We start from the raw sequence: 25,875 nt of genomic DNA on the forward strand, positions 1-25,875 counted from the left end.
TTGAGCCAGCTAGAAAGTGGCTTAATTTGATTATGATTACATTTTCATTTCAGAATGATAAAGGGATATTTCTCATTTTTGAAGTGCACCTGTGTGACGTACAGGAGGCTAGGGCAGAGATACGGACGAGTGGGGAGAAGAAGAGGAGCTCAGTTTTGCTCTTCCGGTTTTGGAGGTATAGGGTGAAAACTCACGTGGAGGGTCCAGCTGGAGATATAGATGTGGACTAGGGGAAAATGTCTAAGCTGAGGCACAGATTTGTGTCATTGGACTGAAGGTCAAGTTAACTAAAGTAAGAAGGAAAAAACCCTGAACCAAAGTTTTAGGGGTGGGCAGGGAAGAAAATGATCACTTTAGCAGTAGAAAAAAGAAAAGCATAAAAGAAGAAGAAAAGAAGAAGACAGAGAGAAAAAGGGAAAGAGGCTGATGAGATGAAAGAGGGAGGTTCCTTCGAATCCAAGAAGAGGGAGAATTTCAAAAAGGTCAATAGTAAAACTTACAGAGAAGTTAAGGACCAAAGATTCTTGAGGGTTTATCAGCTAGAAGATCTTTACTCATTCTGGTGGCTAGAGTTGGAGGGAAGTGGTGAGATCAGAGGTGAAAGCGCAGTGGGTTGAGGTGAAGGGAAGATGAAGGAAACTGAATTGGATAAACTGGGCCATGATGATGAGCGGAAGAGAAGGGAGGTGAGACTGAAATGGATGGAGAGCCTAAGAGGAGGTGTTTGTGTTTACTTTGTGAATCAAACCCATTTTGCATTTAAATATGAAAGACAAATAATCAAAAGAACTCAAAAATGTGAAGACACAGGAGAGGGAAAATATAAAACTGTTGTATAAAGGGATAAGATCCAGATTTCTTCGTGGTGTCTTCTGAATCGGTACTTTCCTCACTTGCATTGGGAGTTTTCCTTGTTTCATCCTCCATCTCTTTTTACCCCAGAAAAGTGACCTATCTATGTATTTCCCCACCTTCAGTCAACTTCCACACATTGCTGCCCGGCTAATTTTCCTTAATGTTATTCCTCTACTCAAGCTCTTCCAGTCTTATTCTGTTACTTTTAAGGTAAAATCAAAGTTCCTTAAGGTATACAAAGTCATCCTCACTGTGGCCTTGCCTGCCTTTCCTCATCCTCATAACCCACTCACCCACATCTACACACGTCACAACACTGAAGCTCTCACTTGTATTTTACTTCCTACCCATGATCCCTTGACGTGCCTTCTTTCTGCCCATATAAATCCTGCCCTTTCTCAAGTCTCATATTATATCACCTTCTTATAGAAGGCTACCTGTATGTCCCTCAAGGCACATATTACCTTTCATTCTACCTTAGCATGTCAATTAACATGTCATTTTCATGAACATTTTCCAATAGTGCTTACATGTGCCTATCACTGTGAAAAGCATCCAAACTGCTAAAGATACAGACCATGACAACTTGGTGACATGACTTATATCCAGCATCATGCTTAACGGTCATAGCATTTAAAAAAATACGTGTATGGCTTGTCATTAAAACTGGATTGCAAGCTCTTCTTTCGTACACATAGGCTGTGTATTAAAGCATTAGAACAGATCAGCTAAATGGTCTATCGCAAGGACATATAACAGGAATTGAATAACTATTCTGCTGAAAGGACATGCCAAAACTGGATAGGGTTTGCAGTCTCAGAACACTAAGAAACTGTGCAAATTGAATTTTATTTTCTCTCTGATACTCTAGATAGTGAATATTGCACATGCATTGCCTTTTCCTTTGATCAAATTTTAAGTCCTTTTTTTTTGAAGGCATCCTTCGATGTGCTTTGAATTTATTTCTTCTTACACCTGCATGTATTGTGCATGCTGTACAAACATTATGCCTTTAATTTTCAAGTCTGTTTCCAAATTTTTTTCACTGTAAGCCCAAGAACTCTCTCATTTTTCTTGGAATGTAACTTAATTTCTCCATGTTATAGAACTATGTTGAAAACTCTTTTAGTTAAAAAGTACCACCTACAAACTTAGAAGCTGTATTTTTATAACAGTAACCACCTACATTGTTTCACCCGATTACTCCTGGTTCTCTACGTCTGTTCTTTTGTTATAATTTTTTGTAGTCATTCCATTAGATTTTACTTCATTTTTGATGTCCATATTTTGATACAATTTTTGTGATATAAACCCCATTCTATAATACATTTTGATACTTTAACCTATTCAAGCTTTTGTGCCTTGTGTCTGTTTTGTGTATGACATCACAGAGGTATTTGTTTCTCAAGTGTTTCTTTTATTTAAGAGTATCATCTATTATTTTGATTTTTTGTTCCTGGTTTGGATTTTCTTTTCCTTTTTAGTCCACATGTTCCTTTGATAATTTAAGTATGATTTCTTTAAAATGCATTGTTTTCATTTGGGTCACCTGAAAAGTTGAGTTTTGGTTTTTAATCTGTGATCATATCATGCAGTACAACATCACTAGAGGACTATTGCACTTACCATCTCCACTGAATGTGCCATTTTGAACCTAGTTATAGGGCTTGCCACATGTTGTCCTGGTGTGCAAGAGAAAAGCCAGCACCCTCACACTCCAGTGGCCGGCAGGGCTTGGATAGGGGCCCTCATCCTCAGAGGCAGGCATAGCTGAGCACATCTGGTGCTGTGTGTAAGGTCTCATCCAGCTGCAAATACGATGGGGACCCTTGGCTCCTGCTACTCTTCCATGATACTCTGAGCACAGATGCCGAGTTCAGTGCCCAGCCACAGAGTGCGCTGCCCATCCCAGACAAGGGGCTGTGAGCTGATGGAGGAACACCAGGGAGCACGGTGTTCAACAGTGAGGAGTGAGGGGTGGGAAGGCCAGGCTCAGAATTCCTGCTGAAGACAGCCGTCCCAAGCAGGCCCACTTTTCTGTCTTCGCATCAAGTCAACACTTCTGTCTAGTGCCCAGGACCTGGGGCCCTGCCTTGGGCCTGTGTATCACAGTCTTGTTACTCACAGGGCAGTCAGCTTCATCAAAGTCCATTAGCTTCACTTGACAGCTTGTCAAAAATACAAAAGCTCAGCCCCGGCCGGGCGCGGTGGCTCAAGCCTGTAATCCTAGCACTTTGGGAGGCCGAGGCGGGTGGATCACGAGGTCAAGAGATCGAGACCATCCTGGTCAACACGGTGAAACCCCGTCTCTACTAAAAATACAAAAACTTAGCTGGGCATGGTGGTGCGTGCCTGTAATCCCAGCTGCTCAGGAGGCTGAGGCAGGAGAATTGCCTGAACCCAGGAGGCGGAGGTTGCGATGAGCCGAGATCGTGCCATTGCACTCCAGCCTGGGTAACAAGAGCAAAACTCCGTCCCAAAAAAAAAAAAAAAAAAAAATAAAAGCTCAGCCCTTCCGATCAGAATCTGTATTTTAATGGTGATTATATGCACATGAGCGTTTGAAAAGTAGTGTGTCAGAGGCTTCACTCTGGACTTCCTCTCATCCCTACCCTCTCCAGGGGACAGGCTGATGAGAATTTTGGTTGCTTCCAGACCAAGTTTCACATAACCAGGTTCCTGCAATTCTCTGCCCTAAAGCTCACAGTTCACTCACATTTAAGGCATAGTGATCTTTCACTGATGCATTCCCCTTGTGTACCTGGAACCCAAATACATTTGTGACCAAGAGAAAGGCATGATGATGTGGGGAGAAGGTGTTTGGGCCTTCTGGCTGAGGGTCCATATGCAGGCTCTGAGGGCGAGGACCCTGGGGGAACAGGACGGACCCAGACCCAACAGTGGGAAGAGGGGTAGTGGGAAGTGTGTGTAGACCTAGAACCTTCAATTGCACTTTTGTTCCTAGTCAGTCTATTACCTACTTGTTCTTACAAAGCATCAAGGGTGGAGTCTGCTTCTGTGTATTTGCAGCTGATATGCCCTTTTAGTGACTCCAAAATATGTGCAGGGTGAGGGCTATAAAAATATTTATGCCTTCTAAGAATTTTTCAAATACTCAATACTAAAAGGTTAGGATAGGTTCCAAAATCATTTACCTTATCCCAAGAAGTGTCAACACTACATTTGTCAATGAAAGAAAGTGATAGCTGTTAGAATCGTTAAACATCATCTCAACTACAGGAAACTTTCGGGTGGCTATAAAATAGGTTTGTTACATTTTCTATTATCTACTTGTTCTTACAAAGCATCACACAGATAGTGGCTATCAAGATTTTGATGAAAGGGAAACCATATAGTAAATATCAAAAGCCTTAAAAATGTATATACCATTTAATCAAGGAATTTCATTTCTTGGACTATATTCTAAGGAAGATATTCAGGGATATGTGTAGAAAGTTATTAAGAATGATTTTCATCAATATAAAAATTTTTAACAGCAAACACTGGAAAAGATCAGGAATATTGAGGTATGTCATAGAATATTGTGCATGTTTTCTCTGCATATAAATATAACAGTGTTTAAAAAGAATATGTTGTGATGCAGCAAAATGTTACAGCAAAAAATAAATCTGCAAAACCAAATAAAAGACTTTGATGAGACCAGCAATCAAGAATTGCAGGCTGCCATTTCCACATACCTGATAATATAAATTTATATATAAATTGATGCTTCTCATTAAAGTCTTTGAAAAGATTTTATTTGGAAATTCTATAAAAATTCAATACTTAGTATTCCTCCCGATACTTTTTATCTTCCTTTAATACCAAAGATATAAACTGAAATTTCACAAAATTCGATATAGATACTCCAAAATCCTAACCAATGTACTATCCAGTTGTTGCCATGTTATGTGCATAATGAAGTGAAAAAGGGTAAGAAGTATGTAGCCAGCCAGACACAGCTGATGAAGAACAGCTGAGGTCCCCAAGGCAGGCAGGGTTGGGAGCGGCACTACTGCAAATGATAAGTGGTATGATTTTGGATCCAAGAATCAACTACTTCTGACTTTTATTAGATGGACATCCTTTAATAAAGTGGGTGCCCTTCCTTTACACAATTTAAAAAACAGATTTTTCTCCTCAACAGATCAGCTTCAATTTTTTTAACATTTTCCTAACATATAATTATCATCTTCTAAAGACCCAAAAGTGCTGTCAATGTGACTGAAATCAGAATGTAAATATTTTATAAACAGCTGTCAAATCTCAATCGGCAGAAAACATAAAGCCCCTGAATTGCTGTAATCTAACCACCAGGCTATATCATTTAATTGACAGATAAGACATTTTTCTAGTTTTCATTTTCCTGTCAGTATTTTTAATACATTAACACCATGTGCCATTCTGGACAGTCACTGCGATAATTCCCTTAAAGACAGAATAAACTCTGAAATGCGCTAAGGGGGATGCCTAGCACAGGAACTGAATTTTATTTCATAGAATATTTTTCACAGTCATTGTAATCTGGAATGTTTGTCACTAACATGGATTAAATACTGGCATCAAAGGAATATATCATGCCCATAAAAAAAGGCAAAAGTTTGCTCTTGGCAGTTCAATAATTTATTATTTCATTGTTTTGGGCCTTCATTCAACAAACATTTCTCATTGTGCATGTGCCAGGTTTAGCCCATAAATCAATGTAAGAGCCAAAGAACTAAGCCCTGTCGCCCAATGTCATAGATCAGAAATGCCACCGAGTAAAGATCTCTGAAACAGTCCCACCCAAGGATTCCTGCTATTTTCTATTTATACCACTGTCTGTCCCTCTGTTCTTCTTCCTAGATTGTTTCTTCATCTTTTTCTCTTTTTTTTTTTCCTTTTCTTCCCATCTAAGAAAAAGGCACATTGGGGACATCTATAAGCACTGCTTAATTTCTTTTAAGATATTTAACAGAGGGCATTTTCTGACTCTATATACATTTACTCAATAAATATTTACTAAGCCTCTTGTAGGGAGTAGGCGACGTTATAAGGACGGCGGTTTTGGCAGTGAAGGAAACAGACAAGGCCCTGCCTTCATGGAGCTTAGATTATATTATAATGGGAGATAAACAACAAATTATGAATAGGTGCAATAAAATCTTCATGTCTTACCTAAATCCCTTAAGTGACATATGTAAGTATTTTGTCCATAAGGGGTTATTTTCACATGACTTAAAACAAACAAACAAAAAAACTTCCATTTTTTAAAGGGAATTAAACCTGGGTGTCCAGGATAGTGGTTATTTAGAGAGAGTGGTTAGGAAAGGTCTTGGCAGCTGAGATTTGACTGGAAGGGTCAAGAAGTAAGAAGAGCCAGGGGCTCAGTGCCAGGCCCCCAAGATCAAAGAACAAAGAGAAACGTTCAATAAAAAAAGACAGGGAGGCTTGGAGTGTAGGAAGCAAGAGAGAAAAGTACAAGTAGAAACCAGATCATATCAGATTTATAAGTCATGTTAATGCATTTGGATTTGATTCTAAATGGAGGGGAGGGAGTTGAAGGATTTTGAGCAACTCTCAAGTAGGAGAATAACAAGATCTGACAGAGGTTTCCCAAGGCAGAAGATGGCTGTGACAGAATGTAATTTTGTGTGGTAAGAATGAAAGCCACATTGGCTAATATGAGGCTAATGTGATTGTCCAGGCACGACAAGATGATGACTTGGAGTAGAGTCATAATAAGTGAGACAAGAGATTCAGGGTGTATTTGGAAGAAATAGAAGGAAAAGGAAAATAACTGGTCACTCTTAGGTTCAATGGCCAGAAAGGAAAACTGTAGCTTTGAATAGATATCAGAGTATTTCCCTGCATTAACAATGGAGACCCAAGGAGGTCCATATTCTAAGGGAGATATTCAGGGATATGTGGAGAAAGTAATTAAGAATGATTTTTGGCTGGGTGCTGTGGCTCACGTCTGTAATCCCAGCAGTTTGGGAGGCCGAGACAGGTGGATCACCTGAGGTTAGGAGTTCAAGACCAGCCTGGCTAACATCGTGAAACCCCATCTTTACTAAAAATACAAAAAATTAGCTGGGTGTGGTGGTGCACACTTGTAATTCTAGCTACTGGGGAGGCTGAGGCAGGAGAATGACTTGAACCCAGGAGGCAGAGGTTGCAGTGAGCTGAGATCATGCCATTGCACTCTAGCCTGGACAAGAGTGAAACTCCATCTCAAAAAAAAAAAAAAAAAAAAGAAAGAATGATTTCACCAGTATTAAAATTTGTAAAGTGAGAGTTCATTGGCTGGAGCTGGGTCACACGGCCACAGGAAAAGTCTGGGAAGATGAGGATATTTTTTAGCTGGGCACTTTATTGTCCTTACAACATCAAGGTTTTGTTAGGAAGGAACAGGAGAGTGGTAAGGTTTGTCTCTGTGTCCCCACCCAAATCTCATCTCGAATTGTAATCTCCAGGTATTAAGGGAAGGGCCTGGTGGGAGGTGATGAGATCAAAGGCGGGTTCCCCATGTTGTTATCATGATAGTGAGGGAGTTCTCATGAGATCTGATGGTTTTAAAAGTGGTAGTTTCCCTGCACTTTCTCTCTCTCTTTCCTGCTGCTATGTAAGACATGCCTTGCTTCCCCTTCGCCTTCCATCATGATTGTAAGTTTACTGAGTCCTCCCCAGCCATGTAGAACTATGAGACAATTAAACCTCTTTGTTTATAAATTACCAGTCTCAGGTAGCATCTTTATAGCAAGATGAGAAGGGACCGGTACAGGGAGAATGGATTCAGGGTAGGATGGTAGCAGTGTTTGCTGGATAGATAAAACATTATTAATGATAACATCTAAGAAGGATTGAGCTTTTTCACAATGTTGCTGTTTATGTTCACAATATATTTTGTACAGCATTCTGAAGAAAGGCATCTAAATCAAGGGATAATTCTTAAGCTTCTAAGAATTAGATAAGCTATAAGGTATGTACCTAATATATGTACTGCTAATTCAAACATCTTGCACTATTTCAAAAAATTCCACATTGCTACAGTTAAATACGAATGTGCATTTGACATAAAGTTAACTTGTTTCAAATCTCAATCAACATGCCTTTATTTTAATTTTTAAACTGATGAGAAAATGAATATACTTAGCTTTATTAAGACACAAAAATAACTGAGTATGACTAATGGTAACAATTATACATCATGTTGAAAGCACCTGCTTACAAATTCTTATTCCTTGTTAGTTTGTTCTCACAGATCAGGCCATCAATCCCCCTTTTCAAGGAAGTAGCTCAACTAGAAAAAGGATCTTACCTTATTGTACCTTAGCTGAAGTTCTGACTGTCGTCTATTTGGCTGCTAATCAGAACACAAGTGCTAGAAGAGAACAAAAAGAAGGGATTAACAAATCATCAGGACCCTGGGAAAGAGAACATCAATGGGGTAAACAACACGATTAGAGGCAATGTAAAAAAATTACAGAATTTTTGAGTTGGAAGTGACTTCCTAGGTCATGGTGCCTAACCTAATGTAACTGAAGAGGACAGAGAAGGTCAGAGAAGTTAAGATACCTGTCACTGGAAAAGCAATGTGTCTACTGACTTCCTCATTCTACAGCTCCTCCCCTTCTATCTGCCTAAGCTCCATTGTAAGGAAGGGACATAGAGTGAGAAGAATAAACATAAAGAAGTTGCTCATCTCTTCATTTTACACATAGGTGATGACTGCCTTCCTCTCTTAGCAAACTGGCTAGTACGGTCTATGTTCAAAGGGAAATCCTAAGAATGTTCTCTTAGAAATATTCTAGTTGCTACCTTCTCCCAGACACTATTCAAAATACACACATGCAGTGATATTACAATTAGCCCATTCTCATACAGGAGGAAAATGCAATCTTCATGAACATCCCCTAACTCCACTTCAGACACTGAAATTCACCTTTTTGAGCTGTTCTGAGCCTGACAGCTAGGCCAGAATCTTAGGAAAGCACCTCCATAAGAAGGTTAACATAGAGAAAAAAAGAAGTGCCAGGCTCTGCAGAAGAACAGGGGAACTGTGTCATTGTGAAGGATGTGGCTGAGTTCGGAGGTCATAAAGGAACAGGAAATGCCGTGGAAGGACTTGAGGATGAGATCTCCTAATGAGATGTTGTTGAATTTTTTAAAGGAGGACCTTGAAGTTTCCACAGTGGTGAAGGTGGCATCAAATGAAAAGAGGACCGAGAGAAGTACAGGATCCTAGAGGAGCATGTGGAGGGGTTTTCTTCAGCAAGTAAGAGAGGAGCTTATTGAAGCCTCTGTGACTGTCGCCTGCAACAAGATCCCCACAGAGATGGAGAGCAAACTTCGACAGAGTTTTATAGCAATTGGATATGTAATTAACAGTGTAAAAATAAATCTGTACTTCACGTGTCTTTTAAAAGTATTAATATGCAAAAAATTTGGGGAAAAAGAGTAATTGCTCCTTCATCAGTTTGAGAAGCACTTTTATGCTCAAGGGCATTATGCTCGGCTGCCTGGATACCCCTTCTTCCTCCCGTTAGGGCCTCCCTCTCCCTCTGCTGTTGCTTGCTGTGTTGGAACTGTCCATCACGGGGTCCTGTCCCGCTTTCAGCAAGGGAGGGCATCTGACCCAAGCGAGGTCTCTCAGACCCCTCCTCTCCCAAGACACCCTTCCTCCCACCCCTCATCTGAGAAGTATGTCTTATGGAAGGAAGGGCTGGGGCTATCAATCCATGAAATCCATGCACTTTATGCCCTGAGCTGGGAAACGGAGGTTGAGAGGGTAAGTGACCATGGGTCACAACTTGAAATCAGCTTCGCCCATTCTCAGAAAATAATATTTGTGTACCTAGACCTTCAAGAGTAAATTCAACCATATCAATGCTCCCATTCTTACTACAGAAAATGATGGGAAAGTCATCAAACAACACTTCATTAGGAGGATGTGGTCATGTGTCTCCCTCATCTCTAACTAAAGAATAGACGTTTTCTGCCATTTAGGGCATGCTGATGAGCACAGAATTCCTCTTTCATTGCTAATATCCTTGTAAAATGAAATCAGCCAAAGGGCAAGTACTCAGTTAATTCTATTTAACCATGTGAAAGTCCTCTCACAGAAACCACTGTCTCGTACATAGTAGTTGCTTAGTAAATATTTACAACAGATTTTATTATTAAAAGTAATAAATGTTCATTATTACAAACACATTTGCCTAATTTACAATTAGGAACATTGCCTACCTGTTGAAATTCAGATCTTTTAAACAAGTAAATACATATTACACAAAATTAAGTCACACCATTAAAGTCAAAATAGACATAAACACTACTCAGTTATTGAAGTGTCTGCTAATAAGAATATCTTGTTCACTAAATGAATTGGGAGACAATAAATGAGACTGAACATCTTGAAGTTTCTCTTATTAAATTTCTCTAGTATCAGATTCAGAGAGACATTCATTCTAAAAACAAGCAAAGGAACTGGCTTTCATCCTAGCTGCAGATTCATTCTATTGAAAATTAATTACATGTAACATTCACTTAGAGATGAGGTTCAAATCTCAAAGTAAAGATGACAGTCATCTCCAAAACCCAGTAAACATGGATCGAAGGTCACATAATCAAAATAAGATTGGCAATTCCAGAGAATGCTGTCCTAATTATACAGTTAGCCAAATACAGAAGAAAACAAAACTAGAGACAGAATAATTAATTATGGAAGGCCAGATGAGAGGCTCTTTCAACAAGTCAACAAAATATTACTCTGATGTATGATGTCCATAAAAAAGGTACGATATTTTGCTAACTTCTTTAAAGCAGTACTGGCACGCCTTGGAAATACTGTGGTTTTTGGTATCATACCACCACAATAAAGTAAGTCACATGCATTTTTTAGTTTCCCAGTGCATATAAAAGTTACGTTTACACTATCTTGTCATCAATTAGATGTGCAATAGCATTAAGTCCAAGAAAGCAATGTACATACCTTAATTAAAAATACTTTATTGCTAGAAAATTATAACCATCATCTGAGCCTTTATCAAGTTCTAATTTTTTTCATGGATGGTTTGCCTCAATGTTGATGGGTGCTGACTGATCAGGGTGGTGGGTGCCAAAGGCTGGGGTGGCTGTGGTCATTTCTCCAAATGAGAAAACAATTAAGTTTGCTGCAGTGATTGACTCTTCTTTTGCAAAAGATTTTTCTGTAGCATATGATGCTATATATCACATTCTCAAGTAGCGTGTGATGCTGTTTGACAGCATTTTGTCCACAATAGAACTTCTTTTAAAATTGGAATCAATGCTCTCAAAGGCTGCTGCAGCTTTATCAACTAAGTTTATGTAATACTCTAAATCCTAAGTGGTCATTTTAACAATATTCACAGTATCTTCACCAAGAGTCAATTTCATCTCAAGAAAACCACTTTCTTTGCTAATTCATAAGAAGGAACTCCTCCTTCAAGTTTTATCATGAGATAGCAGCAATTCAGGCCTATTTTCAGGCTGCTGTTTCTACCACATTGGTATTTATTCTTTGTTCATTAGAGTCTTGAACCCTTCAAAGTCATCCATGAGGGCTGAAATCCACTTCCTCAAACTGCTGTCAGTGTTGATATTTTTACCTCCTTCCAAAAATCATGGATGTATTTAATAGCATCTGGCATGGTGAATCCTTTTCAGAAGGTTTTCAATGGACATTGCCCAGATCCATCAAAAGAGTCTACGGCAACTATAGTTTTATGAAATCTATTTCTTAAAATAATAAGACTCAAAAGCCAAAACTGCTCCTTGACTCATGGGCTACAGAATGACTGTTATATTAACAGGCATGAAAACAACGTTAATATCCTCCTTGTACACCTACACGAGAGCTATTGAATAACTAGATGCCTTCTAGATGAGTAGTAATATTTTTAAATGAATCATTTTCTGAGCAGTAGTTCTCAACAGTGGGCTTAAAATATTCAGTAAACCAGGATGTAAACAGATGTACTGTCATCCAGCCTTTGGTATTCCATTTATAGAGCACAGGCAAAGTAGATTTGACATAATTCTTCAGGGCTTTATGATTTTTGAAATAATAAATGGATGTTGGCTTCAACTTAACAGCTGCATTAGCTCCTAATAAGCAGGCCAGCCTGTCCTTTGAAGCTTTAAAGCCAGGCCTTGACTTCTCTCTAGCTATTAAAATCCTAGATGGCGTCTTCTTCCAACAGAAGGCTGTACAGTCTACACTGAAGATATGCTGTTTAGTGTCGCCACATTCAACAATGATCTTACCTCAGTCTTCCAGATAACTTGCTGGAATGTCTCCATCTGCACTTGCTGCTTCACCTTGTACTTTTATATTATGTACATGGCTTTTGTCCTTAAACCTTATGAATCAGCCATTGCTAGCTGCACATTTTTCTTCTGAAGCTTCCTTATCTCTCTCAGTCTTTATAGACTTGAAGAGAGTTAAAGCCTTGCTCTGGATGAGGCTTTGGCTTAAGGGAATCTGGTAGCTGGTTAAATCTTCTAGGCAGGCCACTCACACTCTCTCCATATCAGTAATAAGACTGTTTGGCTTTCTTATCATTTGTGTGTTCACTGGAGCAGCACTTTTCGTTTTCTTCATGAACTTTTCCTTTGCATTCACAACTTGGCTAACAGGTGTAAGAGGCGTCTCTTTCGGCCTGTCTCAGATCTCCACATGCCACCCTCACTCAGCTTCATCATTTCTAGTTTTTGATTGAGATATGTAACTGTTCCTTTCACTCCCTGAACACTTATAGGCTATTGTAAGGTTATTCACTGGCCTAATTTCAATACTGTTGTGACTCAGGAAATGGGGTGGGGTAAAGGGGAGGAAAAGAGATGGAGAAATGGGTGGTTGGTGGAGCAGTCAGAACACATTCATTAATTACATTTATCAGTTAAGCTTGCCATTTTATATGGGAGTGGTTGATGGCATCCCTATACAATTACAACAGTAACATCAAAGATTACTGATCCCAGATCACCATGTCAGATATAATAATAATTAACAAGTTTTAAATACTGCAAGAATCACCAAAGTGTAACACGAGACACAAAGTGAGCACGTGGGGTTGGAAAAAATGGTGCCAATGGATTTGCTGAAGCAGGGTAGCTACAGATCTTTAATCTGTAAAAATAACAGTATCTCTGAAGCACAATGAACTGAAGTGTAATAAAAAAGTATGTGTCTACTCACTTCTTTTACTATTATCCTACCACTCATACGACCATGCATATATCCTTCTCACAAAGCAGTATATACTTCTCATCAGTGCCTATGGATCTGCCTCCCTCTTTATATGAGAGAGTACATCCACCTCAGCATGGACGTACTCTAATTCATTCTTTTACTATAGAATTATGGTTGCTTCCTTTTTCTTATTATAAACAACATAGACATAATAATTGTGTGTATTTGTATATATATATGTTTATATATAAACACTCTTATTTTTTATTTCTACATGCCTAAAATTATTATTTACAGCTAGTGCTCAACTTACGACCATGGTTGGTGCCGACAGACTGGTCATAACACGATTTGGTCGTAAGTTGAGTAGGCTATATGTACAGTTGAAATGGTGCACGTGGAGATGGTAGTGCTGCCGGAAGCTGGTCCGCACTGTCATACACCCAGCTGGGCAACGTTTGCGCTGCCAGATGCGGAGCAGTCGTGGCTAGCGATTGTGGTTGTAAAGTCGAATGGTTGTGAGTTGCATAGGTCGTAAGTCGATCAATACCTGTATATGTTATAGAGTATTCACATCTTAAATTATGGTATACACTGACAGATTACCTATCAAAACAGTTGTAGCAATTTTGTTTCTCATATCCTCACTAAAGCTGACTAGATATTCTCTCTCTCTCTCTCTCGCTCTTGCTATCTCTTATCTACCTACCTACCTAACTATACCCACCTATCTATCTCTATTCATATCTATATATGTATCTACCTCTGTATCTCACTTTTGACAAGAAAAGTAGTGTTCACAGATGTATCTCTGTTATCTCTTTGGCCTCAAACACAGTCTTGCACCAAAGGCAGACTGAAAATCTTTGGCCAAGGTTCTGATGTTGTGGCATTAAGAGGGAGACAGCCCTTGAAAATGTATTTTGAGAAAACAACAGTAACTATTATTCACAGAGAGGATTTTAAAAGACTCTGTCATATTGAGTAAAAACTACTAAATGCTCCATTTAGTAAGTAGCTCTAACATGGAAAAACACATCCAGATCTAAAAGTCAATGCTACTATTTTTCCCATGAAACTATAATTTAAAAAATGTCTAACTCACCAAATGGTTTCCTGTAATTTTTAAAGTTCAAAAAAAATTCTACAACAAAGAAAAGGTCAAATCTTGAAGCTCCTTAATTTTATAAAAAATATTATATCTTTAAAGTGCTATTCTTTAGCCAGAGATGGCTCCATTTAGATGCTTGGAAATATTAATCACCCTTTTCTGGGCAACCTTTTGGCAGTCCAACTCAGGTGGCTTCTAATTATAGTCCATGAATCTCAGCGTCTCCCTCCACCCCCACCGCAGCTCCCACCCCTCTCTCACGCTCTCTTTTAAGTCGTATCATGAATGTGGAAGCCAGGGATAAGTAGTTCTTATTTTGGGTCAAATCAGTGTTACAGAATTTGACCAAATAATGGTGTTTATGGGGGTTCAGGAAACCAATTTTAAAGGAGAAAAATGTACCTGCAGTTTTGATTCTTATAAAAGATATTCTTTTGGTTGCTTCTGTCAGGAACCAGAAAAACTGCTTAAAGGACCAATAGTGAAATTTACAGTCCAATGTCTCCCCTTCAGAGTTGAGCCGTCGTTCTCAGCAATTACACTTTGGAATTGGTTAGAAAATGAAGAATCAGTAACAACGTTGGCTCAGTTTAAAAGTCTGTAGGTAGATATATTCTTAAATATTACAAAGTAGCTCTATTTTGTTCTATATGTAGGACTTTCCTGTTTGGAGAATCTGTTTCTTTTTTACCCTTCACTGCAAAGGCAGGAAGTCTCCATGCAGGGTCCTCAGCAGTAGCTGAATGTGGACTTCAGGCAGTCCAGACACAGGGCCTAGGTTTTCTCATCCACAGCCCGAAATTAAAAACCAATAATTTACTTTGGAGGAATTTTACAATAACTCTATGTTATAAAAAAGCGAAAGGAGGTCAGGCATAGTGGCTCACACCTGTAATCTCAGCACTTTGGGAGACCAAGGCGGATGGACCACCTGAGATTAGGAGTTTAAGACCAGTGTGGCCAACATGGTGAAACCCCATCTCTACTAAAAATATAAAAATTAGCCGGGCATAGTGGTGGGTGCCTGTAATCCCAGCTATTGGGAGGCTGAGGCAGGAGAATCGCTTGAACCCGGGAGGCGGAGGTTGCAGTGAGCTGAGATGGTGGCAGTGCACTCCAGCCTGGATGACAGAGTGAGACTCCATCTCAAAAAAATAAAAATAAATAATAAGAGAGAGAGGCCGGGCGCGGTGGCTCAAGCCTGTAATCCCAGCACTTTGGGAGGCCGAGGCGGGTGGATCACGAGGTCAAGAGATCGAGACCATCCTGGTCAACATGGTGAAACCCCGTCTCTACTAAAAATACAAAAAATTAGCTGGGCATGGTGGTGCGTGCCTGTAATCCCAGCGACTCAGGAGGCTGAGGCAGGAGAATTGCCTGAACCCAGGAGGCGGAGGTTGCGGTGAGCCGAGATCGCGCCATTGCACTCCAGCCTGGGTAACAAGAGGGAAACTCCAACCAAAAAAAAAACAAAAAAAAAAAAAAAAATAAGAGAGGGGAAATATGATATCTAAATGTGATCTTGACTGTCGTTTAAGTGATGGGAATGGATATCATTTTTCCTCTAAGATTCTTGTTTTCCAAGTTCTGTTTTTTTTTTTTTTTTAAATGGGCATATACTACATTTTAATTAAAAGGTGACTTGAAAACAAACCTCCTACCAGATGAGGCCTGAGCTCCTCTCCAGGCTAGACTGCGCCCCCCATTACTCTGGCTGCATCAGCCTCTTGAAGCTTGTGTTTCCCTTTGGGGCTTCTAGTTTCCTCTGTGACTTACCATTCTGCTTGTCTAAAAAAAAAAAAAAAAAAAAAAAGGCCAGGTATGGTGGTTCACACCTGTAATCCCAGCACTTTGGGAGTCCAAGGAGGGCAGATGGTGAAGTCAAGAAATCGAGACCAGCCTGGGCAACCCGATGAAACCCCGTTTCTACTAAAAATATAAAAATTAGCTGGGCATGGTGGTGCATGCCTATAATCTCAGCTACTCTGGAGGCTGAGGCAGGAGATTTGCTTGAACCCAGGAGGCAGAGGTTGCAGTGAGCTCAGATCGTGCCACTGCCCTCCAGCCTGGTGACAGAGTGAGACACCGTCTCAAAAAAAAAAAAAAAAAAAAAAAAAAAAGAAAGAAAAGAAAAGTTACTCCTACTCTTTATTCACTTGTCTATCTCTTTCACAGGAGGGTGGGTAAAGACTGCAAGCCCCAAATGGGCCCTTAAGTCCCCATCACTGCCCAGACAGACACACATTAAGACCAGGGGAAATACGTGATAAGTCACACCTGGGGAATTTTTAACTGTACACACTTCCCTGGGTGTTCTGTAGCCAAGCAAAACTCCTTATGAACACAGTTAATAAAAAGAAAAAAGGAAACTTAACAACTGCAGGCAGAGAAGATTGAAAAATGCTGCTAAGATATAGGATGAGCAGGGAGCTTAGGAATACTGCCACAAAACCATAGGAAGCCTTTGCCAAATGCTGTTTGATCCAGACACAAAAGGAACCCAGGGGCACACTACAGTGGTCATCTAATGTACAGACTGTCGTCAGCTGTGCACACGTGTGTGTGAAGAAGGCAATAGAAATGAAGATTAGAACTGTACACTACGGACAGTGTGCTGTATACTGATAAAAACTAAAGACACATGCACATGCATGTTTACTGCGGCACTGGTCACAATGGCCAAGACTTGGAACCAACCCAAATGCCCATCAATGGTGAACTGGATAAAGAAAATGTGGCACATATGCACCATGGAATACTATGCAGCCATCAAAAACGATGAGTTCATGTCCTTTGCAGGGACATGGATGCATCTGGAAACCATCATTCTCTGCAAACTGACACAAGAACAGAAAACCAAACATCGCATGTTCTCACTCATAACTGGGTGTTGAACGATGAGAACACACGGACACAAGGAGGGGAACATCACACACTGGGGCCTGTTGCGGAGTGGAGAGCTAAGGGAGGGAGAGCAGGGGGTGGGGGAATAGGAGAAGGATAGCATTAGGGGAAATACCTAAGGTAGATGACGGGGTGATGGATGCAGCAAAATACCATGGCATGTGTATACCTATGCAACAAACAAGTTCTGCACATGTACCCCAGAACTTAAAGTATAATAATAACAACTATAGATTCTTTAATACCAAATTGTAGGTTTAAATTTTTTCCAATGTTTTATCGTCTTTATAAAAATTCACTCTTTTTTAAAAATATATATATATATATATAAAATGGGGTCTTTCTTTGTCACCCAGGCTGGAACGCAGTGGTGCCATCACAGCTCACTGCAGCCTAGAACCCCTGGACTGAAGTGTCCTCCCTCAGTCTCCTGAGTAGCTGGGACTATAGGTAAGCACCACTATGCCTGGCTAATTTTTTACATTTTTAATTTTTTTGTAGAGGCGAGTTCTCACCATCTGGTCCAGGCTGGTCTCAAACTCTTGGGCTGAAGTAATTCTCCCACGCCCACCTCTCAAAGTGCTGGTGTCATAGGCGTAAGCTCCGCATCTGGCCGAAAACTAACCCTTCCTGGTATTGTAGAGAGCCAACAAGACTGTCTGGATCCTCACTGATAGGTGGCTAAGATGACAGTGTTTGGAGTAGGCAAAATCAAGCAATCACAAGACACTACATAGATGGTCCTAGATTCCACTGGATGTCCCAGAGCCCCACGATATTCAAAAAAGAAATATGGTGCTAAAGACATTTGGGAAGTTCTAGGTTAAATACTATGTTACCATTATTTTTACAATGGGATTACTCAGAAATGTCAACACTGAAATATGGGCTGAACTTTCTAAAGGCAGCTGTATTCTGATGCTTGCTTTTCTCAATTTTGTTTTACCATGTGAGGTTTTCTTAGGGGAGCTATGCTAAATGATGCCCTGCACAGCTCAGGATTCTTCTCTACTTCAGTACAGAACAAAACAAAATTATTCTTCAGAATCTAGCTTAGCCAAAAATTGAATGTGCTCTTGAGTCTGGATAAGTATTTCCCCAAATTTCATAGACTCTATAACAACATAAAGTAAATGTATTTTTCTAAGAAGGGGATGCTGCACTCTGCACTGCACAACCATGACTAATGGATTTGGGATATTTAGAAAAAATCTGATAACATCATTTAGAAACACATATTTTCAAATACCACATTTTGAAATGCAGCCATGACATTCTTAGATATACTCTTGAAAATCTAATGAGCTCCTGAGACTGTATTTAGCTAAAATTTCAACCTCTTAAATATTTGGAAAGGTCAGTTTTGATGTGATGAATTATAATTTTGGCAATTCCTATTGTACAGCTGTTCTCAGGAAATATAATACTGCTGGTGTTGCAAACAACGTATTTAATTGGATTTCTTGAAGTTTTTCTTGTAAAAAATCTTTCAGAAAATGCCCAAATGTCCTGAGTTAATATAGTTTTTTTTCTGCTGGCTTAAGCAACACCTTTAATTAATAAATAGTTAACATTTAGTGCTGAATAAATGCCTGCCTGGCCCCAAGGCCGCTCTGGCTCTGTAGAGCAAAGACAGAGGAGGGGGTGCCTTAAGAGAAACTCCCAGTTAAAAATATGTTGGCAAAGAACTGTTGCATGGTAAAATGTACTATATATTATGTTCAGCAACACACAAATAAACTAGATACAAAGTCGCATGTACATATCCACAATCTTATAAAACAAATCTATACACAAAATAATCTTTAAAAGACACACATTGAATTTAGGTTTAACCAAATGAGTTTGCCAAGTGAGCAGGTCAAAAAGTCTGTTAGCAACCATTTCATACAGTTCAAGTTGCAGACACGATGTTAATAGTATTTAAAACTTGAGGGTTGATAATAATATTTATGTATTTATTTATTTAAGGTTCTTTCACTTATTTTCAAAACTGTTCATAACTAGCCATCATTGGTTTTAAATAACACTATGTTTTAAAAGAAGATAGAGGCAAAAGAATGTCGAGAGATTGGCTTTCTCATTGAGAGGAAGAAGTACAAGGAAGGCTCTGAGCTTTGATTTAGAAATCATGCTCAAAAGTTGTCTAGACAGTGCAGTATCTCACTAGAAAAGTGGTACGTGAGAAATATCCTGGCTGAACTGAGTTTTAGGAAGAAACACTTGCCACATTCAGTGTCAGACTTCCCTGCTTTTGGGTCAGAGTCATGGAACAGAAGGGTGATATCACTTATATTCAGGATGCGGCACTACGAGAACAGAGATATCTGGATTATTCATGTAGTAACATTCTTTATCGCTGAAGGTATTTTTCTCTATTTAATTTGTGAGTATACAGATTAAATTCCTACAAATATCTATCAAAGTTGCATAAGTTGTTTATTGCTTGTGTTTATGGTTGAACAACCAATACATTCTAGTAACCAAGGCTACTGCCTGGTCTTTCTAAAACAGAAGCACTGTGGAAGATTCCTACAGGCCTTCAATCTTCATGCCAGGTGACCAAAGGAAGTATCCCTTCTCCCATCTGGAAGGAGCACTAGGGCTGTACAAGGGGAGGAGTTTTTCCCACCCAATTTGTAGCTGATAACATGGTGGTACCTGTGTCTTCTCTGAGAAAAACCCTATTGGATCTTAGAGTTAAGTGACTCTCAGTTCCTGTAAGATAGAGATACTCACTTTACATAAGTGTGTTGTTTTTTTTTTTTTTTTTTTGAGACGGAGTTTCACTCTTGTTACCCAGGCTGGAGTGCAATGGCGCGATCTCGGCTCACCGCAACCTCCGCCTCCTGGGTTCAGGCAATTCTCCTGCCTCAGCCTCCTGAGTAGCTGGGATTACAGGCACACGCCACCATGCCCAGCTAATTTTTTGTATTTTTAGTAGAGACGGGGTTTCACCATGTTGACCAGGATGGTCTCCATCTCCTGACCTCGGGATCCACCCGCCTCGGCCTCCCAAAGTGCTGGGATTACAGGCGAGAGCCACCGCGCCTGGCAAGTTTTTAAAGGTATGAAATAAAGTAGCATATATAAATTGTGTAGCAACTGTCTGGGACATAGAAAGTGTCCAGTAACCAGAAGTTACTATTTTTACGTAGCGGGAATGCGCCCAAAGGGTGGCTAGTAATAATCCGCTTTTTCAAAGCCTGATTTCCGCATCCTTTTTCTTCAGGGTGTCTGCCCTACCTGTAAGCTCTAGACCTGGCTTCTTTGAAAGGCTGTATGTCTTTTATTTGAGTACAATACCTTTGTATTCCATTTTCCTTTTAAAATTCCAACAATCCTACTGTGCATAAAATAATCATTACTTTGAAACACATTTCCTGAATTTTTGGCAATTAGATACTCATCTTGGGATTTAAAAATACTCTAAATGTAAATATATCTGCAATCCATGAAATCATTCCTACCTTTTGTGTGAATTAAAGCACACATTTGTCCTTTAACCATATAGAATATCAGCTATCCTGACAGTGTTTTGTTGGATAAGGCAAAAGCTAGTTATTTAACCAGCAAAAGGCAGCATACATCATTGAAAATCCGAGTTACAAGGAAAGAATGGAGTTAGGAACTTAAATCCATTTTTTTCCTGGACCCAGCATAAACCTGTTTTGCACATAAGCGTGAAAATTCTAACCATTATTTCCATGTCCTCCAGGTAAGACCTGACAGCAGTCATCTATATCATATACATTATATTAGTGATCAATCCTTAAACTAGGTTTCTAATTTAAAATTTCATATTCTATGTACCATTGCTCATTTAGATCTTTGGGTTGTTCTGTGTGTGTACCTATGCAACAATCTTGCATGTTCTTCACATGTAGCCCAAAAGCTAAAATGCAACAGAAAAAAAATAATATGATGGAACTGATGTTTTTATTTGTTCAGTTCTAAGGGACTGATTTGATTGTAAATATTTTAAAAATAAGCAGCCACTTTCCCAGCTTCTGTATTTTTCAGAAGTCAGACTCCTTAATTTTTGAGAATATAACTAATCACTTTAAGTCACAAAACTTGGTCTCTGGGAAAGCATAGGCAGGATAAAGGAATACCTGAATTACTCTGCTCTTTTCTTTTTTTCTTAAATGCAATCTTGCATCCTTTTAAAATTCATTATTATTACTATTGGACACAGGGTCTCATTCTGTCACCGAGGCATGAGTGCAGGGGTGCAGTCATTGTTCACTGTAGCTTCAAACTCCTGTGCTCAAGAGATCCTCGGCCTCAGCCTCCCGAGTAGCTGGGTCTACATGTGCACACCACCACACTCGGCTAATGTCTTTTTTTTTGTAGAGGGGGTATCTCGCTATGTTGTTGAGGCTGGTCTAAAACTCTTGGCCTTAAGCAATCTTCCTGCCTTGGCCTCCCAAAGTGCTGGGGTTATAAGTGTAAGCCACTGTGCCCAGTCCACCCTTCTTGATCATTGCCGTCAGCACTTTACATCTCTGATTAATGACTGGAGTCATTACTGTGGGGTGAGTGTGTGTGAGAGAAGGAGACAGAGACACAGAGAGAAGGTGAAAGAGAAACAGAGTGAGTCAGAACGAGACAGAGAAATAGAATAAGAAACTCACACATACACAGAGAGAAAGACTGCCGGGAGGCAGATAAAGACAGATACACATCCTCAGATACACAATGACAGATGTTTGCTTTTCTTTTCCCAAAGCACTTACCCTATGGAGCCTTTGCTTCCTCTGCCCTTGTACCTGCAGACCTTTCATCCTCTGACATTTAGACTTCTCCTTTTTATCTGTGTGTCCGGGATGCCGACTATGAATTCTGCTTCACTGTGTGGTATTTGAGATTGGGAGGGGTTTCAAATGCACACGCTGTGTGATCATTTTTCTATAACTACAAACCCTATATTTAAATATGCATAAAAAGGTAACACTGTCTTTATTCTTTTCTTAAAAAAAATTGCATATTGCAGTTAGCTGCTCTGAAGTTACTTGTTCTGCTCCAAGTCACTAGTCATTTGTTGAAGATAAGCTCTAACGAGACAGAAACAGTCTTAAGGAAGATCAAATGTTTGGCCTTTGCTTGTGCATACCCTACATGCAATCTGTTCTTGGTTTAGCAAAACCCTGGGCTTCGTGAAACATCACATCATCTCTTCACTTCGCTTCTTAAGTCCTCCCGAAAGTGCTGGGAGAGCCACATGCAAAATAATGAGGGGCATCCCAAATCACATCGGCCCCATGTGCCACATAGTGCTCAGCAATATTCTCCTAATCTTACCACCAGCAAATAAAAATAACATACACAGGCAGGGCTTCCTTAATGCCAGGCATTTTTCATTAATCACCTCATGAAATTCTTACAATAACATAGTTAGGGAAGTATTCTTATCACCTCTGTAACTGAGAAGGGGAAACCGAGGTCTGAAAAATTGAAGGAGCTTCCTCAATATGGCCCCATTAGCAAGCAGCAGTGGTAGAGTTTGGACCTGGGCTGTCCAGCCCCACAGCTGGAGCTCCTGCCCAATACACAGTTCTATGCAGCTCCTCGGTGAGATTACCCCACCTCACTTCACAAGGACACGCACAGTTGAGAGGAAGCTCCTGTAAGAACTGTGACATGATGCTCTGCATCCTTTTTGGGTGCATGTTTGCAGAGAATGGGAAAGAAAGCCTGGAGAAGAAAACAAGAAATTCACTGCTTCTTGGAGTGCAGGACTGCTACCTTGTCCAAGTTGACATTTATCAGTGCTTAGTGAAAAGTGAGGTTGGCACGCAGTGAGAACAGGCCGGCGTCTGTTTATCTGTGGATTTGATTGCTTTTTTCTTATCTGTCTGAAGAGGAGGGCATGCAATTCATAGAAAAAGGAGAAATATTTTCTGATTTAAGGAAAAGCTTAAACTGTAAAGAATACTTTGCAAAACTCAGACTGTCCTGAAATCCTTGGTTTATGGAGGTGACAGTTCAATAAACAAAAATGCACACTTCAGCTGTATAGCAATTAATAAAACTACCTAAGAAAGTTTAAGCAAAAGCTGGTTCCTTATATACGACATTGTGTCCTGTGATAATTAAAATAAAAATTAAAAGTCTGGCACATGTCACCTAAGACTCTTCCTTTAAAGAAACTTGGAGCAACAGAAATTTTGATCGCCCCTTTGAAATGATGAAGCGGTGAGATCTAACAAAAAAAGGCGTGATGTGTCCATCTCTGAATATCTCTAAACAGAGAAAGAAAAGAGATTACCAGGTTCCTGAGGAGATGAGAACACAGAGCGCTAGATTAAAGGGACACAGAGTAATCTGAGCTCCCCAGCTGTGTGATCCAGCAGTTACTTTATGAATGAGTCTACGTCCATAAATTCATTTACATAAAGTAGAATCATATACATTATAGTTAGAATAATTAAAACCCATTAGAATTGTCTTCTTCACTTCATTTTTGTCAATGTCACAAACTTCTGAATCCTAACTAATTGGTAATATGCTTTTGGTGTCTGAATTGTCATGTTATAGAACTTCGTCCACGTCATTCTGAAATGATTCCATTGTTCAGAGAAAAATGACTCAAATTAGATTTTCTATCAGATGCAATAAAACATGTCATTTGCAAACCTTAGATTTGGTCAGTGTTTAATGGATTGTCTATTCACAAAATATGATATTTTTGAAAGTCATGCTATAAAAATAAGCACATCAGAGTGTATCATGTTTAATGACTACAATGGATAAGGACTTAGTTTATAATTTTTAGATTTTTCCAGTAAGATTAACTTTATTTTGTTTCATCCAATTACATTCATTTTGGCAATTTCATTGCTCAGAAAGGGAAATAAAGTTATAACTCAAATTTATTTATTTATTTGTACAAATGTTCACTGGAGGAGGAAAACTAAGGCATGATTTATAATTTGTTGCTAAAAAATACTTTACTGTTTAGGGCATTTCTTAAAAGAAAACATTTGAGTGTTCTACAAAAAGACAGAGGGTGGAGACTAAAGTCAGACGCGCTTGATGTGAACTCTACTGTCACATACTCATTACGTTGGGAAAGTGTCTTTCCTTTCTGTGCCTCAGTTTTCTCATTTTAAAATGGGATCACAATAAACCCAAGCTGATGTGAGGACCAAATGGGTTAACGTAAAAGTGCTATTCACTTTTAACTGTGATTGTGTTCACGTGAAGCTGCAGTGTTTTGCGAGTATATTACAGATTATGAACAGCACCAGAGAGAACTTGATAACCATGACATGAGAAATGAGACAGTAATGTATTATTTAAAAAGAAATTACAATCAAATGCGAGAGAGGTATTAAAACTAAGATGCATAAATTCTAGTATCACAGCTCTTGGAGCATGAACGGTAATACTAGAACTGATTCGTAGTCTCGATTATTCTTTTAAGATCGATTTTAAAGGATATAAAAGTTCCCTTTGATGAATTTCGGGATAAAAAGGTGATTTAAACCACAAAACACTGCCTGTTTTATAGTATGTTTAACATACCTTGATATGACCTGTACCTAAATATATATGAAGAATGATTACACTCTATAAGACAGCAACCCAGTGGAAATACAGACAAAAGATTTCAATAGCCACTTCAATAAAGAACCTGTACAGATGCTAACTAAGCCTATGAGAAGATGCTCAAGATCATTAGTCATTACGGAAATGCCAAGTAAAACAAGTACCACATCCTCTAAAATGACCGCAGCTGAAAATACTGACCATGACAAGTATTAGCAAGGAGGTAGGGCCACTAGAACTGTCATCTGCTGCTGGAAATGGAAAATGCTATAACCATTTTTGAAAAGAGTTTGGCAGTTTCCTAAAAAGTGAAACATACACCTGCCTTATAACCCAGACCTCCTACTCCTTGGTATTTACCTAAGAAACAACAGCATTTTCCCACACATAAAAATGTACGTGGATATTCACAGCAGATTTACTTCCACAACCCAGGATTGGAAAAAAGCCAGCTAACTATGGAGGTGATTGGATAAACAAAGAGGGGCATACAGGCATAATGGAATAGTACTAAGCAAGAGAAAGAAATAAACTATTGGCAGACGCAAAAGTATACGAAATAATTATGCTGAGTGAAAGAAGGCAGATCGAAAAAGAGTACAGTGTTTATCATTCTATTCATTTAAAAGTCCAGAAAATGCCAACTAATCTATACAGACAGAAAGCATCTACAGTTGCCTGGTGATGGAAAATGAGGGTGAGAGGTGGAAGGGAGGGATTACAAAGGATTACAAAGACATGGCAAGTATTACAAAGTGTGGAACATGCTCATCGTCTTGCTTTTGTTGATGATTTCACATGTGTATACGTGTGTCAAGACTTCAAATGGTACACTTTAATATGTGCAGTGTATATCAATTATGCCTTAGCAAAGGTTAAAAAAAAGCCATAGATCAACTCTGTTTTGATTTACGGTACTTTTCAAAAATCTGCAATGTATGCAAACAGAAAATTTTTAAAAAACAAGTGGAAACCTGTACCAAAATGGTTTGAGATTGAATTGCTATATATAACATGTTTAACTTATTTGTGAAGTTAAAATTCTTCCTGGAGCAATCATTCTGTCTAATAGTTTTGTATTTAAAACTGTTGTCTTGCTGAAAATTGCCATTTCTTCCTCCAGAATTAAGTAATGGAACTCATAAATGTTGACCTTCATTCATGTTCCTGAGTGGCAAGCTCACAGTACCATTGTCATTCCACTGCATTTGCAAGGTGGTGCTGCAAGATACGAAATGTTCTCAAACACAGAATT

The 25,875-nt window shown here is 39.2% G+C and overlaps 1 protein-coding gene across 3 annotated transcripts in view; it reads right to left on the minus strand.

The window, feature by feature from the left end:
- The window catches only part of CHRM3 (cholinergic receptor muscarinic 3), a 507,932-nt gene that overhangs the window by 270,869 nt on the left and 211,188 nt on the right, over window positions 1-25,875 (minus strand). For all 3 annotated transcript variants that reach the window (XM_032242257.1, XM_032242255.1, XM_032242256.1), the window contains exon 3: window positions 8,156-8,218. The gene's annotated coding sequence lies outside the window, so the exon portion shown is untranslated. The remainder of the gene's footprint in view (window positions 1-8,155; window positions 8,219-25,875) is intronic.

The sequence above is a fragment of the Sapajus apella genome, unplaced genomic scaffold, assembly GCF_009761245.1.
Source record: "Sapajus apella isolate SASKATOON/1434 unplaced genomic scaffold, GSC_monkey_1.0 scaffold49, whole genome shotgun sequence".
In the NCBI taxonomy this organism is placed as follows: Eukaryota; Metazoa; Chordata; class Mammalia; order Primates; family Cebidae; genus Sapajus; species Sapajus apella.